General features: G+C 35.9%; 1 protein-coding gene across 2 annotated transcripts in view; it reads right to left on the bottom strand.

Moving 5' to 3' along the window:
* Positions 1-17,728, bottom strand: part of KLHL3 (kelch like family member 3) — a 384,889-nt gene that overhangs the window by 239,268 nt on the left and 127,893 nt on the right. The window lies entirely within an intron of this gene.

Raw genomic sequence — 17,728 nt, forward strand, 5'->3', positions numbered from 1 at the left:
CAGTCAGACTCCCGCATGAGCCCAACCAGGATCCACCCGGTATGCCCACCAGGGGGCGATGCTCCGTCCATCTGGGGCTTTGCTCTGTTGCAACCAGAGCCATTCTAGCACCTGAGGCAGAGGCCATAGAGCCATCCTCAGTGCCCGGGCCAACTTTGTTCCAATGGAGCCTCAGCTGCGGGAGGGGAAGAGAGAGACAAAGAGGAAGGATAGGGGGAGGGGTGGAGAAGCAGATGGGCACTTCTCCTGTGTGCCCTGGCCGGGAATCGTACCCAGGACTCCTGCACACCAGGCCAACACTCTACCACTGAGCCAACCGGCCAGGTCAGCTAGATTGTACTTTTTAAATAGCTAAGCTATATGTTCAAGTAGCCATTGTTAGCTCAGTGACTTCTACTAAATTATAGTATTTTCTCTCTTTTGAAAAATATTCCTTACACTACATTTGAGCTTCAGCTTACTTGTATGTTTAAAATGCAACTGTTTTATTCTTTCTTTTGAATAAAAAGCAATGTTTGACTGAATACCTGTGATTTTTCTATTGTGTTTTTTCTTGCACATTAGCCTTCATGTTTTCCCCTCTTGAGAGATCTCTTTCTCTCCTTCTTTTTACTCCCCTGTCCTCCCTCCCTACCTCTCTCTGTCTTTTCCTTCTCTTCAGAATTTCTATTCTGTTATACCATTTTGGGGAAAATTATCAACAAAAGTACCACAGGACATTAAAATAAAATAAAATGTAAGTCTTACAGAGTTAGCTGCAAATAAAAACTCATATCTAAAAACCAACTTCAAATGGTAGCTGCTTAACCCAGAAAGCAGTCAACTCTCCTTAGTTTTCTACCTCTTGTGACAGATAGTGATTACTACTATAATTAAGACTAATGTAATATTTTACTTCCTTGATAAAGATATATTTACTCTAGTTTCCATTACCAAAATGATTCTGATCAAGCCACTAAAAGCAGGAAAGGGCTTTCATCAAATTCTGATACTACCCCTTCCGTCCCCCTAAACATTTATACCCAGGCTCCTCTAACCCCGGTTCCCATCCTCAACATTCAGAAGTGATCTGCAATCTATGATTAGATACTATGATGTTCTTTCTGGCTCCATGATAACAGCTATTTCCTTCTCCTATAAAACTGTTTTATCTTTTCTTCTTAACTTTTCTTGAACTTTAATGAAACAAAAGTCACTAATGATATAGCTATCAATAATAGTTTTTCTCGTGTTCATTTGTACCTCAAAAAAGCAATGAATTCAATCTACTTTTTAATGAATGTCTTTAACCTTACAGGGCTTAACTCTGACAGGCAGCTGAACACAGGCTGATAGCTATTTGAGAAGGTATAATGGAAATATAAACCAAGTGTTGTGAGGGCCCAGTGGAGGCAAAAACTTTTTTTTTTTTTTTTTTTTTTAGAGAGAGAGAGAGGAGACACAGAGAGAAGAGATAGAACAGAGGGAGGAGCAGGAAGCATCAATTCCCATATGTGCCTTGACCAGGCAAGCCTGGGGTTTTGAACCGGTGACCTCAGCGTTCCAGGTTGATGCTTTCACCCACTGTGCCACAACAGGTCAGGCTAAAACTCATTTTTGAGAGAAAACAAGGCAAGATTTCAGGAAAGTCAACCTTATTTACTGTTTTTGCATTATTTGTGGATGGTTCACACCAATTGGGTCTACTGTCGAGCCACTTGGTAAATGAAATAATGTCTTATTTCCTCACTTGCCTCTCCCCAGCTGTCACATGGAACCTGTATTCTCCTTTCTAGGACTCCCTCTGAGATTGGAACTTCATGATGTTTGCCAGATAGCACTAAAAATAGTTTCCTCTAGTCAGTGTTTCAAAAATCTGTTCCTCTATCACCTCACCTCAAATCATTTTGGATTGAGAGCAGTATATCATATCTTTCAAAGTTTCCAGAAAAGACAACTATTAGTGGATGAACTTAGTAAATTATTGTGTTACAGAACTGAATGAGAAAACGGTAAAAACATTCTTGCTATAAGTCCCTTAAGTTTCCTCTCTGCCTATTTCCACGGATTATCCAGGAGTGATACCCAACAATTTCTTTCTTATTTATTTACTTATTTGTTTTCAGAGAGAGGAAGAGAAAGAAATATCAATTTGTTGTTCACTTATTTATGCATTCAATGGTTGATTTTTGTATATGCCCTGACCAGGAATTGACCTTGCAACCTTGGCATATGGGGACAACATTCTAACCACTTAGTTACCCAGCCAGGAGAACATGCAACAATTTCTAACAGACAGAATCAACAACATAACTGATTTAAAATAAAGAATACCCAAATGTAGTTTGAATGTGTATGGTTCATTTTAAATGTGTATGGAAATGTGATGTTCTGAAAAAGGCAAAAATAACTTGACAGATCAATATGCATAAGGCTTCAACTCAAAGAAGTTGCTCCCCTCTCTATGCTGAACATGAACAGCATAGTCCATCAGCCTAATGAAAAGAGTCCATCTCTCTTTCTATAAGCTTTGTTTTTTTGTAGAATAAAAAAAAAATTAAACCCTGGCCAAATAACTCATTTGATTAAAGCATCGTTCCAAAGTGCAGAGCACATACAGGAGCAGATCGATGTTCCTGTCTCTTTCTTCCGCTCTCACTAAAATAAATGATTTTTTTTAAATCAAGAAAATATATTAAGTTCTTACTATGTACTTAATACTGAAAAAGTATAAGACACAGTCTTTTTTTTTAAAGATTTTATTTATTCATTTTAGAGAGAGTAGAGAGAGAAAGAAGGGGGGAGGAACAGGAAGCATCAACTCCCATATGTGCCTTGACCAGGCAAGCCCAGGGTTTCAAACTGGCATCCTCAGCGTCCCAAGTTGACGCTTTATCCACTGCACCACCACAGGTCAGGCAAGAAGACACAGTCTTACAGAGTTTACAATCTAGTTGAGGGTTTAAAGAGTTTACAATACAACAGGGGGATAATCCAATGTCTTGGTTTTGAATGCTTTCCTTCTGGTTAGGTTGAAAGCTGCCTAAAGGAAAGTTGAGAATAACTGAAGGCAAAGCTAATATTAAAGGAGAACTCAATTTATCTTTATACCCATAAGTGAGAATATACTGAGAAGAGAAGGGGAAATATACTAGATTAAGGGGCAAGGTAGAGTATTTCAAGTATAGTGTGATGAGGAATTCCTAAAATCCTCCCTGAAGTCACTTATGCAATAGATGTGCTCATTCAATAAACTGGAGAAAGAAGACAATGAGTATTTCCAGTGGGCCAAGGAAGGCAAAGCTGGTCTCTATCTCCTGGGACCATGCCCTAATCAAACTCCTTGTTGAAGCAGAGATAGTGGTTCCCCCAGGAAAAGTGAAAAGATGCACAGTGCTGGTGACAAGAAAATATGCATCTTACATCTGGTCATTGATTGTTTCCTGCTATTCTCTATTTTAGACAGATAAATCTGTTCTTCTCAAACAGACTATGAACTTTCAAAGACCTCAATCTACATCTTTTATTTCTTATATCAGCACCTCACTAACCCCTTAGAATATTTAGGACAGGACTAGGCAAGGGAAAAGCATTTAACACATAGAGATTTTAGTTATTTCTTTTTTCTTTTTTTTTTTTTTAACGAGAAAGAGAGGGTGGGGCAGACAGGGACAGATGGACAGAAAGCATCAACTTGTTGTAGCACTTTAGTAGTTTGATGATTGCTTTCTCAAATGTGCCTTGATGGGAGGGGGGTGCTCCAGCCAAACCAATGATCCTTTGCTCTAGCCAGAAACCTTGGGCTTAAGCCAGCAACCATGGGTTCATGTCTATAATCCCACATTCAAGCCGGTGACCTCAGGGTTTTCAACCTGGGTCCTCCGTGTCCAGGTCAACATTCTATCCACTGCACCATCACCTAGTCAGACTTGAAAGATTGTTTTGTGTGTGTCTTTTTTTTTTTTTTTTTTTTTTTTTTTTTTTAGGTGAGATGAGGGAAGATAGTGAGGCAGACTCCGCATGCACCCTGACAGGTATCCACCTGGCAACCACATCTGGGACCAATACTCAAGTACTGAGTTATTTTTAGTGCTTGAGGCTGATGTGCTCCAAGGAAGCTACCCTCAGCGCCCAGGGACACAATCAAACCAATTGAGCCACTAGCTGCAGGAGGAGAAGAGAGAGAGAAGGGGGAAAGAAAGAGGGAAAGAAGTAGATGGTTGCTTCTCCTGTGTACCCTGAGCAGGAATTGAACCTGGGATGTCCATACACCAGGCTGACCCTCTATTCACTGAGCCACCAGCCAGGGCTAAAAGTTATTTCTTAAAAAATAAGCTAGACAGTAATTAATTACTCAGTGAATGCCTTAATATTTTTTGTTCTGTTTTTGTTTATTTAGGAGATTATATAAATTATATATATTTAACAAGGTAACATTGATTAGTAAGACTACATAGGTTTCAGGTAAACATCTCTATAGCATTTGAATTGTTGATTGTGTTGTGTACCCATCACCGAAAGTCAAATCACTCTCCATCACCACATACCTGCCCATCTTTACTCCTCTCCCCACCATCCCCTCCCTGTAACCACTTCATTTTTATCTATGTCCATGAGTCTCAGTTTTATATCCCACCTATATGTGAAATCATACAGTTCTTAGCGTTTTCTTATTTACTTATTTCACTCAGTATAATGTTCTCAAGGTTCATCCATATTGTCATAAATGAAAGTATGTCATCATTCCTTATGGCTGAATAGTATTCCATTGTATATATGTGCCACATCTTCTTTATCCAGTCATCTATCAAAAGACATTTTGGTTGTTTCCATGTCTTGGCCACTGTGAATAATAGTGCTACAATGAACATAGGGGTTCATGTGTCTCTATGTACTAATATTTTTTAGTTTTTTGGGTAGGTACTCAGCAGAGGTATTGCTCAGTCATATTAGTTTTTTGAGGAACCACCATACTTTCTTCCATAATGGCTGTACCAGTTTACATTCCCATCAGCAGTGAATGAGGGTTCCTTTTTCTTCACAGCCTTTCCAACACTAGTTAATACCTGTCTTGTTGATAATAGCTAATCTTACGGGTACGAGGTGGTATCTCATTGTGGTTTTGATTTGCATTTCTCTAATAGCTAGTGAAGATGAGCATATTTTCATGTATCTGTTGGCCATTTGTATGTCTTCTTGAGAGAATTGTCTGTTCAGGTCCTCTCCCCATTTTTTAAATTGGATTGTTTGCTTGTTTGTTGCTAAGCTTTGTGAGTTCTTTATATATTTTGGATATTAACCCCTTATTGGAGCTGTTGTTTGTAAATATATATCATCTCCCATTTGGTTGACTGCCTTTTTGTTTTGTTTCAGTTTTTTTTGTGTGCAGAAGCTTTTTTGTTTGATATAGTCCCATTCATTTACTGTTGCCTTTACTTCCCTTGCCTTTGGAATCAAATTCATAAATTGTTCTCTACAGCCAAGGTTCATGAGTTTAGTACCTATGTTTCTTCTATGTAATTTATTGTTTCAGATCTTATATTTAGGTCTTTCATCCACTTTGAGTTTTGTGCAGGGGGACAAGATGTAGTCAAGCTTCATTCTTTTGCATGAGGTTTTCCAATTTTCCCAGCACCATTTATTGATGAGGCTTTCTTTTCTCCATTGTGTTTTTGACTACTTTGCTGAAGATTATTTGTCCATATATATGTGGTGTCCATATATATAATATATAATATATATATTAATATATAATTATATAATTATATAATATATAATATATAATTATATAATTATATAATATATATATTATATAATATATAATATATTATATATTATATATTATATATTATATATTATATATTATATATATATATTTCTGGGCTCTCAATTCTGTTCCATTGGTCTGTATGTCTGTTTTTCTGCCTACACCATGCTTTTTGGATTATCATGACTGTAGTATACTTTGAAGTCAAGTAGTGTGGTACCTCTGGCTTCATTATTTTTTCTCAAGATTCTTTTGGCCATTCAGGGTTTTTTATGTTTTCATACAAAACTGGTGATTGTTTTTGTTTTGTTTCTTTAAAAAATGACATCAAGATTTTAATGGGCATTGCATTAAATTTATAAATTGCTTTGGGTAATATAGCCATTTTAACTATGTTGATTCCTCCAATCCATGAACATGGAATGTTTTTACATTTCATTATGTCTTTTTAAATTTCTTTCAATAATGCTTTGCAGTTTTCAGTATATAGGTCCTTCATACCCTTTGTTAAGTTTATTCCTAGGCATTTTATTTTTGGTGTTGCTGTTGTTGCAATTACAAAAAGAACTGTTTTTCTTTTTTAAGTTCATTTTCTGAGGTTTCATCATTTGCATATAGGAAAGCAATAGATTTTTGTATATTGATTTTGTATTTTGTGACTTTACTGTATTGGTTTATTGTTTCTAATAGTTTTTCAGTGGAGTCTTTGGGTTTCCTATATACAGGATCATGTCATCTGCAAAAAGTGAAACCTTTATTTCCTGATTTGGATGCCTTTTAGTTCTTTCTCTTGCCTGATTATGCTGGCTAAAACTTCCAGAACTATGCTGAATAGGAGTGGAGAGAGTGGGCAGATTTGTCTTGTTCCTGATTTTAGAGGAAAAGCCTTCATTTTTTTCCACAATTTATTATGATATTAGCTGATGGTTTGACATATATGGCCTTTATTATGCTGAGGTACTTTATTATGCTTGGTACTTTCCTTCTATACCCATTTTATTGAGTGCTTTAAACATAAAGGGATATTGTACCTTATCAAATGCCTTTTCTGCATCTATTGATAGAACCATATGATTTTTGTTCTTTGTTTTGTTGATGTGATGTATTATGTTGATCAATTTATGTATGTTGAACCATTCTTGTGCTGCTGGAATGAATTCCACTTGATCATGATGTATTATTTTTTTAATATGTTGTTGTATTCAATTTGGTAATATTTTATTTAGGATTTTTGCAACTGTATTCATTAGAGATATTGCTCTGTAGTTTTTTTTGTGTTGTCCTTGCCAGGTTTCGGTATCAGGGTTATGTTGGTCTCATAAAATGTGTTAGGGAGTACCACTTATTCTGTTTTGGAAGACTTTGAGAAGGATAGGTACCAAATCTTCTTTGAATATTTGGTAGAATTCACTAGTGTAGCCATCTAATCCTGGACTTTTATTTTGGGGGAAGTTTTTTGATAGACCCTGCTTATGGGTCTATTTAGGATTTCTACTTCTTCATGACTCAGTCTAGGAAGATTGTATAGTTCTAGGAACTTATCCATTTCTTCTAGATTGTTAAATTTGGTGGCATATAATCTTTCATAGAATTCTAGTATGATCTTTTGTATGTCTATGATGTCTGATAATACCTACTCTTTCATTTCAGATTTTGTTTATGAGTCTTTTCTCTTTTTTTTTCCTTAGTGAGTCTAGCCAGGGCTTTGTCAGTTTTACTGATCTTTTCAAAGAACCAGCTCTTTGTTGTATTAATTTTTTTCTATAGTTTTTTGTTCTCTATTTCACTTAGTTCTGCTCAAATTTTACTATTTCCTTTCTTCTACTGCCTTTGGTTTGCTTTTGTTCTTCTTTATCTAGTTTTTAAGATGTGATAGTAAGTTATTTATTTGAGATCTCTCTTGTTTTTTTATATAAGCCTGTAATGACATAAATTTCTCTTTTATTACTGCTTTCACTGCATCCCAAAATTTTGATATCTTGTGTTGTCATTCTCCTTTGTATATATCTTTTAGGGGTTTGTTTGTTTAGCGAGAGAGACAGAAAGGGAGAGTGATGAGAAGCATCAGTTCATAGTTGGGGCACCTTAGTTGTTCACTTATAGTTTTCTCATATGTGCCTTAACAGGGGGGCTCCAGCTGAGCCAGTAACCCCTTGCTCAAGCCTGTGACTTTGGGCTTTAAGCCAGGGACTATGGGGTCATATGTATGATTCCATGCTCAAGCCAGTGACCCCACACTCAAGCTGGTGAGATCGTGCTCAAGCTAGTGACCTCAGGGCTCCAAAACTGGGTCCTCAGCATCCCAGGCCAACAGTCTATCCACTGCACCACCACTTGGTCAGGTTGTCTATATGTATCTTTTAATCTCTGCTTTTATTTATTCTTTGACCCAGTCATTTTTTAGACATATGCTGTTTAATTTCCACATTTTTGTGGGTTTCTTTACTTCCTTTTTACAGTTGAATTGTAATTTCATAGCCTTATGGTCAAAAAGTGTTTGGTATAATTTCAATCTTTCTAAATATGTTTATGTTAGTTTTATGGCCCAATATATGGTCTATCCTTGCGAATGTTCCATGCAGACCAGAAAAGAATGTATAATCTGATGTTCTGAGATGAAATGTCCTATAGATGTCTAATATGTCCATTTGGTCTAGTGTGGCATTTAAGGATGATATTTCTTATTTTTTATTTATATATTTCTTCTTTTTCCAAGTGAGAAGAGGAGAGATAGAGAGACAGACTCCTGCATGTGCCCTTGATGGGATCCATCTGGCAAGCTCCATCTGGGGCTATGTTCGCAACTGAGCTATTTTTACCACCTGAGGCAGAGGCTCCACAGAGACATCCTCAGCACCTGGGGCCAGTGCACTCAAATCAATCAAGCCCTAGCTGAGGGAGTGGGTAAAGAGAGCAAGAAAGAAGGGAGAGGGACAGGAATGGAGAAGCAGATGGCCACTTCTGTATGCCCAGACCAGGAATTAAACTCAGTACATCCACACACCAGGCTACACCACTGAGCAAACTGGCCAGGACAAGGCTATTTCTTTATTGATTTTCTGTTTGGAAGATCAATCTAAAGCATCAATGGTATGTTGAAATCTCTAAGTATAATTGTGTGTTTGTCTGTTTCTATTTTTTAGATCAGTTAGTAGTGTCTTATATATTTTGGTGCTCCCTGATTTGGTGCATATATTAATATATTATGTCTTCTTGATATAATGTCCCCTTTATCATTATAAAATATCCATCTTTGTCTCTGATTACCTTTGTAGTCTTTTTTTTTTTCATCTTTCTTTTTTATAATTTTATTTTTTTAATGGGGTGACATCAATAAATCAGGACACATATATTCAAAGATAACAAGTCCAGGTTATCTTGTCGTTCAATTATGTTGCATACCCACCACCCAAAGTCAGATTGTCCTCTGTCACCTTCTATCTTGTTTTCTTTGTGCCCCTCCACACCCCCTATCCCTCTCCCATTTCCCCCTCCCCCCGTAACCACCACACTCTTATCAATGTCTCTTAGTTTCACTATTATGTCCCACCTACGTATGGAATAATACAGTTCCTGGTTTTTTCTGATTTACTTATTTCGCTTCGTATCATGTTATCAAGATCCCACCATTTTGCTGTAAATGTTCCGATGTCATCATTTCTTATGGCTGAGTAGTATTCCATAGTGTATATGTGCCACATCTTCTTTATCCAGTCATCTATTGATTGGCTTTTTGGTTGTTTCCATGTCCTGGCCACTGTGAACAATGCTGCAATAAACATGGGGCTGCATGTGTCTTTACGTATCAATGTTTCTGAGTTTTTGGGATATATACCCAGTAGAGGGATTGCTGGGTCATAAGGTAGTTCTATTTGCAGTTTTTTGAGGAATCACCATACTTTCTTCCATAATGGTTGTACTACTTTACATTCCCACCAACAGTGTATGAGGGTACCTTTTTCTCCACAGCCTCTCCAACATTTGCTATTACCTGACTTGCTAATAACAGCTAATCGAACAGGTGTGAGGTGGTATCTCATTGCAGTTTTGATTTGCATTTCTCTAATAGCTAAAGAAGATGAGCATCTTTTCATATATCTGTTGGCCATTTGTATTTCTTCCTGGGAGAAGTGTCTATTCATATCCTCTTCCCATTTTTTTATTGGATTGTTTGTTTGTTTGTTGTTGAGTTTTATGAGTTCTTTGTATATTTTGGATATTAAGCCCTTATCTGAGCTGTTGTTTGAAAATATCATTTCCCATTTAGTTGGCTTTCTGTTTATTTTGTTATCAGTTTCTCTTGCTGAGCAAAAACTTCTTAGTCTGATGTAGTCCCATTCATTAATTTTTGCCTTCACTTCTCTTGCCATTGGAGTCAAATTCATAAAATGCTCTTTAAAACCCAGGTCCATGAGTTCAGTACCTATGTCTTCTTCTATGTACTTAATTGTTTCAGGTCTTATGTTTAGATCTTTGATCCATTTTGAGTTAATTTTTGTACAGGGGGAGAGACTGTAGTCCAGTTTCATTCTTTTGCATGTGGCTTTCCAGTTTTCCCAGCACCATTTATTGAAGAGGCTTTCTTTTCTCCATTGTGTGTTGTTGGCCCCTTTATCAAAAATTATTTGACTATATATATGTGGTTTTATTTCTGGGTTTTCTATTCTGTTCCATTGGTCTGAGTGTCTATTTTTCTGCCAATACCGTGCTGTTTTGATTGTCGTGGCCCTATAATAGAGTTTGAAGTCAGGTATTGTTATGCCCCCAGCTTCATTCTTTTTCTTTAGGATTGCTTTGGCTATTCGGGGTTTTTTATAGTTCCATATAAATCTGATGATTTTTTGCTCTATTTATTTAAAAAATGTCATTGGAAGTTTGATGGGAATTGCATTAAATTTGTATATTGCTTTGGGTAATATAGCCATCTTGATTATATTTATTCTTCCTAGCCAAGAACAAGGTATATTCTTCCATCTCATTCTATCTTTTTCAATTTCCCTTAACAATGGTTTATAGTTTTCATTATATAAGTCCTTTACATTCTTTGTTATGTTTATTCCTAAGTATTTTATTTTTTTTGTTGCAATCGTGAAGGGGATTATTCTTTTGAGTTCCTTCTCAGTTGTTTCATTGTTGGCATATAGAAAGGCTATTGACTTCTGTATGTTAATTTTGTATCCTGCGACCTTACTGTATTGGCTTATTGTTTCTAGTAGTCTTTTTGTGGATTCTTTGGGGTTTTCGATGTATAGGATCATATCATCTGCAAATAGTGATACCTTTACTTCTTCTTTTCCGATATGGATGCCTTTTATTTCTTTGTCTTGTCTGATTGCTCTGGCTAGAACCTCTAGTACCACATTAAATAAGAGTGGAGAGAGTGGACAACCCTGTCTTGTTCCTGATTTAAGGGGGAAAGCCTTCAGTTTAGTGCCATTTAATATGATGTTAGCTGATGGTTTATCATATATGGCCTTTATCATGTTGAGATATTTTCCTTCTATACCCATTTTGTTGAGAGTCTTAAACATAAAATTGTGTTGTATTTTATCGAAAGCCTTTTCTGCGTCTATTGATAAGATCATGTGGTTTTTGTTCTTTGTTTTGTTGATATGGTGTATTACATTAACCGTTTTACGTATGTTGAACCATCCTTGAGATTCTGGGATGAATCCCACTTGATCATGATGTATTATTATTTTTTTTAATTATAATTTTATTTTTTTAATGGGGTGACATCAATAAATCAGGATACATATATTCAAAGATAACAAGTCCAGGTTATCTTGTCGTTCAATTATGTTGCATACCCACCACCCAAAGTCAGATTGTCCTCTGTCACCCTCTATCTTGTTCTCTCTGTGCCCCTCCCCCTCCCCCTTTCCCTCCCCCATTCCCCCCTCCCCCCCGTAACCACCACACTCTTATCAATGTCTCTTAGTTTCACTATTATGTCCCACCTACGTATGGAATAATACAGTTCCTGGTTTTTTCTGATTTACTTATTTCGCTTCGTATCATGTTATCAAGATCCCACCATTTTGCTGTAAATGTTCCGATGTCATCATTTCTTATGGCTGAGTAGTATTCCATAGTGTATATGTGCCACATCTTCTTTATCCAGTCATCTATTGATGGGCTTTTTGGTTGTTTCCATGTCCTGGCCACTGTGAACAGTGCTGCAATGAACATGGGGCTGCATGTGTCTTTACGTATCAATGTTTCTGAGTTTTGGGGATATATACCCAGTAGAGGAATTGCTGGGTCATAAGGTAGTTCTATTTTCAGTTTTTTGAGGAACCACCATACTTTCTTCCATAATGGTTGTACTACTTTACATTCCCACCAACAGTGGATGAGGGTTCCTTTTTCTCCACAACCTCTCCAACATTTGCTATTACCTGACTTGCTAATAATAGCTAATCGAACAGGTGTGAGGTGGTATCTCATTGCCGTTTTGATTTGCATTTCTCTAATAGCTAAAGAAGATGAGCATCTTTTCATATATCTGTTGGCCATTTGTATTTCTTCCTGGGAGAAGTGTCTATTCATATCCTCTTCCCATTTTTTTATTGGATTGTTTGTTTGTTTGTTGTTGAGTTTTATGAGTTCTTTGTATATTTTGGATATTAAGCCCTTATCTGAGCTGTTGTTTGAAAATATCATTTCCCATTTAGTTGGCTTTCTGTTTATTTTGTTATCAGTTTCTCTTGCTGAGCAAAAACTTCTTAGTCTGATGTAGTCCCATTCATTAATTTTTGCCTTCACTTCTCTTGCCATTGGAGTCAAATTCATAAAATGCTCTTTAAAACCCAGGTCCATGAGTTCAGTACCTATGTCTTCTTCTATGTACTTAATTGTTTCAGGTCTTATGTTTAGATCTTTGATCCATTTTGAGTTAATTTTTGTACAGGGGGAGAGACTGTAGTCCAGTTTCATTCTTTTGCATGTGGCTTTCCAGTTTTCCCAGCACCATTTATCGAAGAGGCTTTCTTTTCTCCATTGTGTGTTGTTGGCCCCTTTATCAAAAATTATTTGACTATATATATGTGGTTTTATTTCTGGGTTTTCTATTCTGTTCCATTGGTCTGAGTGTCTATTTTTCTGCCAATACCGTGCTGTTTTGATTGTCGTGGCCCTATAATAGAGTTTGAAGTCAGGTATTGTTATGCCCCCAGCTTCATTCTTTTTCTTTAGGATTGCTTTGGCTATTCGGGGTTTTTTATAGTTCCATATAAATCTGATGATTTTTTGCTCTATTTATTTAAAAAATGTCATTGGAAGTTTGATGGGAATTGCATTAAATTTGTATATTGCTTTGGGTAATATAGCCATCTTGATTATATTTATTCTTCCTAGCCAAGAACAAGGTATATTCTTCCATCTCATTCTATCTTTTTCAATTTCCCTTAACAATGGTTTATAGTTTTCATTATATAAGTCCTTTACATTCTTTGTTATGTTTATTCCTAAGTATTTTATTTTTTTTGTTGCAATCGTGAAGGGGATTATTCTTTTGAGTTCCTTCTCAGTTGTTTCATTGTTGGCATATAGAAAGGCTATTGACTTCTGTATGTTAATTTTGTATCCTGCGACCTTACTGTATTGGCTTATTGTTTCTAGTAGTCTTTTTGTGGATTCTTTGGAATTTTCGATGTATAGGATCATATCATCTGCAAAAAGTGATACCTTTACTTCTTCTTTTCCGATATGGATGCCTTTTATTTCTTTGTCTTGTCTGATTGCTCTGGCTAGAACCTCTAGTACCACATTAAATAAGAGTGGAGAGAGTGGACAACCCTGTCTTGTTCCTGATTTAAGGGGGAAAGCCTTCAGTTTAGTGCCATTTAATATGATGTTAGCTGATGGTTTATCATATATGGCCTTTATCATGTTGAGATATTTTCCTTCTATACCCATTTTGTTGAGAGTCTTAAACATAAAATTGTGTTGTATTTTATCGAAAGCCTTTTCTGCATCTATTGATAAGATCATGTGGTTTTTGTTCTTTGTTTTGTTGATATGGTGTATTACGTTAACCGTTTTACGTATGTTGAACCATCCTTGAGATTCTGGGATGAATCCCACTTGATCATGATGTATTATTTTTTTAATATGTTGTTGTATTCGATTTGCTAGTATTTTGTTTAGTATTTTAGCATCTGTATTCATTAGAGATATTGGTCTGTAGTTTTCTTTTTTTGTGCCATCCTTGCCTGGTTTTGGTATGAGGGTTATGTTGGCCTCATAAAATGTGTTTGGAAGTATTGCTTCTTCTTCAATTTTTTGGAAGACTTTGAGTAGAATAGGAACCAAGTCTTCTTTGAATGTTTGATAAAATTCGCTGGTATAGCCGTCAGGGCCTGGACTTTTATTTTTGGGGAGGTTTTTAATGGTTTTTTCTATTTCTTCTCTACTGATAGGTCTGTTTAGGCTTTCTGCTTCTTCTTGACTCAGTCTAGGAAGGTTGTATTTTTCTAGAAATTTATCCATTTCTTCTAGGTTGTTGAATTTAGTGGCATAAAGTTTTTCATAGTATTCTACAATAATTCTTTGTATATCTACGGTGTCCATGGTGATTTCTCCTCTTTCATTTTGGATTTTGTTTATATGAGTTCTTTCTCTTTTTTCCTTGGTAAGTCTTGCCAAGGGTTTGTCAATTTTGTTGATCTTTTCAAAGAACCAGCTCCTTGTTCTATTAATTTTTTCTATAGTTTTTCTGTTCTCTAATTCATTTATTTCTGCTCTGATTTTTATTATCTCCTTTCTTCGGCTGGTTTTGGGTTGTCTTTGTTCTTCTTTTTCTAGTTCCTTAAGGTGGGAAGTTAAGTGGTTCACTTGGGCTCTCTCTTGTTTGTTCATATATGCCTGAAGTGATATGAACTTCCCTCTTATCACTGCTTTTGCTGCATCCCATAGATTCTGATATGTCGTATTGTCATTTTCATTAGTCTGTATATAGTGCAGAGTCTTTTGATCTCTGCACTTATTTCTTCTTTGACCCATTCATTTTTTAAAAGTATGTTGTTTAGTTTCCACATTTTTGTGGGATTTTTTTCCTCTTTTTTGCAGTTGAATTCTAGTTTCAAGGCTTTATGATCAGAAAATATGCTTGGTACAACTTCAATTTTTCTGAATTTGCTGATGTTGTTTTTGTGGCCCAACATATGGTCAATTCTTGAGAATGATCCATGTACACTGGAGAAAAATGTATACTCAGTCACTTTGGGATGAAATGTCCTGTAGATGTCTATCATATCCAGGTGCTCTAGTGTTTTGTTTAAGGCCACTATGTCTTTGTTGATTCTCTGTTTGGATGACCGATCTAGAGCCATCAGCAGTGTATTGAGGTCTCCAAGTATGATTGTATTTTTGTCAGTTTTTGTTTTAAGATCAATAAGTAGCTGTCTTATATATTTTGGTGCTCCTTGGTTTGGTGCATATATATTAAGAATTGTTATGTCTTCTTGATTCAGTGTCCCCTTAGCCATTATGAAATGGCCATTTTTGTCTCTGAGTACTTTTCCTGTCTTGTAGTCAGCATTATCTGATATGAGTATTGCTACGCCTGCTTTTTTTTGGATGTTATTTGCTTGGAGTATTGTTTTCCAGCCTTTCACTTTGAATTTGTTTTTATCCTTGTTACTTAGATGAGTTTCCTGTAGGCAGCATACAGTTGGATTTTCTTTTTTAATCCATTCTGCTACTCTGTGCCTTTTTATTGGTGAGTTTAATCCGTTTACATTTAGTGTAATTATTGATACTTGTGAGTTCCCTATTGCCATTTTATATCTTGCTTTCTGTTAGTTTTGTGTCTTGTTTGATCCTTCTCTTTCGTTTTTCTATCTTTTGTTTTTATTTGGTTGTATTCCATACATCTTTCCTCTGTTGCTATCTTTTTTATCTCATGTGCTTCTGTGGTGGTTTTTTCAATGGTGGTTACCTTTGAGTAATGAAAAGGGTCCCTACCCTGTTCATTGTAGTGAACTATTTTGTGAGTACTTTTGCACTCCATCGTCCTTTGCTACTGTTAATCTCCATCTTCTCCCCCTCTTTCTTTTTGTTGTTCTCACAGTTTAAATTTGGTTTTATTGTGTTCTTCTTGGAGCTTTTACTTGTGGCTCTGTTTTTTTTTTGTTCTTTGTATCTGATTGGAGAACCCCCTTTAGTAATTCCTGGAGTGGGGGTTTTCTGATGATAAATTCCCTCATCTTTTCTGTATCTGTGAATGTTTTTATTTCTCCTTCGTATTTGAAGGATAGCTTTGATGGGTATAGTATTTGTGGCTGAAAGTTTCTCTCTTTCAGGACTTTAAATATTGGGGTCCACTCTCTTCTATCTTGTAGAGTTTCTGCTGAGAAATCTGATGATAATCTAATGGGCCTTCCTTTATATGTTGTATTCTTCTTTTCCCTGGCTGCCTTGAGAATTTTTTCTTTGCTGTTGGTTTGTGTCAATTTCATTATGATATGCCTTGGAGTAGGTTTGTTGGGGTTAAGAAAACTTGGAGTTCTGTTTGCTTCTTGAACTTGAGGCTTTAGTTCTTTCCACAGACTTGGGAAGTTCTCATCTATTATTTGTTTGAGTATGTTCTCCATTCCATTTTCTCTCTCTTCTCCCTCTGATATACCTATTATTCTTATGTTATTCTTTTTGATGGAGTCAGATAATTCTTGTAGGGCTATCTTATTTTTTTTAATTTTTGAGTCTCTTTCTTTTTCTCTCTGTTGTGCCTCAAGTTGCTTGTCTTCTATTTCACTAATCCTCTCTTCTATCTGACCTGTTCTATTAGCTAAGCTTGTTACTTCATTTTTCAGCTCGTGAATTGAGTTTTTCATCTCTGTTTGATTTGTTTTTATAGTTTCAATTTCCTTGGACATATATTCTTTGTGTTCATTGAGTTGTTTTCTGAGCTCCCTAAATTGCCTTTCTGTGTTTTCTTGTATATCTCGGAGGATTTTTAGGATTTCTATCTTGAATTCTCTGTCATTTAGCTCCAAGGTTTCCAATATATTAAATTATTTCTCCATAGATTTTTCCTCATCTAGCTGTGTTACCTCTCTTTCTTTTGTATCCATGATATTCGATTTTCTCTTCCTTAATGGCATCTGAGGGTGGTTTTGTTGATAGTATTAATGAGATTTAATAAAGAATAAAAAGTTTAAAAAAAAATTAAAAATTGAAGAGTTGTTTTTTTAAAAAAAATTAATAATGAAATAAAGAAAAATAAAATAAAATAAAAATTTTAAAAAAAGGAAATTATTCCTCCCCTCCTTTTTTCCTCTCCTCTCCTCTCCCCTCTTTCTTGAGAAAATCTTGTGGTGGACTGTGAATTATAACAAACAATGCCTGTGATGGAGGGCCTGAATTGGGGAAAAGTAATAAAGGGGCAAAAAAAAAAAAAAGAAAAGGAAAAAAAAAAGAAAAAAGAGCGTATGGACCCACAAAAAGCAAATAAGGAAAAAAATTGGGTCAAGAATAAAATGATTTGCTTTTAGGTGTTGGTTGTCTAAGAGTTATGATGAGAGGAATAAGAGGAAAACGGAAAAATGGGGGGACCAATTAAAAAATTACTATTGTATTTAGTGGAACAAGAACTAGATAATATGGAGAGCCAGGGATGGGAGCACTGCTAGTGAGTTAAAAAGGTGAAGTAAAAACCCCCCAAAATGCCACAAACATAGGTTTGAGTTCCAGATAAGATAATTTGTTTGTTATTGAGGTTTGAATGAGAGGAGATGTAAAGGAGAAAGGAAGAAACTAATATAGAGGGAGAAAAGAAAGAGAGAGAGAGAAAAAAAGAGGGAACCACTAAAAGAAGAAAAAAGAAAGGAGAGAGAGAGAGAGTTAAGGGTTTTGGAGTGCAACCCTCATAGAGAGAAAGGGAGAGAAGAGAAAAGATAATGGGAGATGTAACACTTATGGGTAGTGCAGTTCAAGGAGAGGAGAGAGTAAGACCGGTAGAGAGTTAATCGGCCAAAT

This window comes from Saccopteryx bilineata, chromosome 4, assembly GCF_036850765.1.
Source record: "Saccopteryx bilineata isolate mSacBil1 chromosome 4, mSacBil1_pri_phased_curated, whole genome shotgun sequence".
Taxonomy (NCBI): domain Eukaryota; kingdom Metazoa; phylum Chordata; class Mammalia; order Chiroptera; family Emballonuridae; genus Saccopteryx; species Saccopteryx bilineata.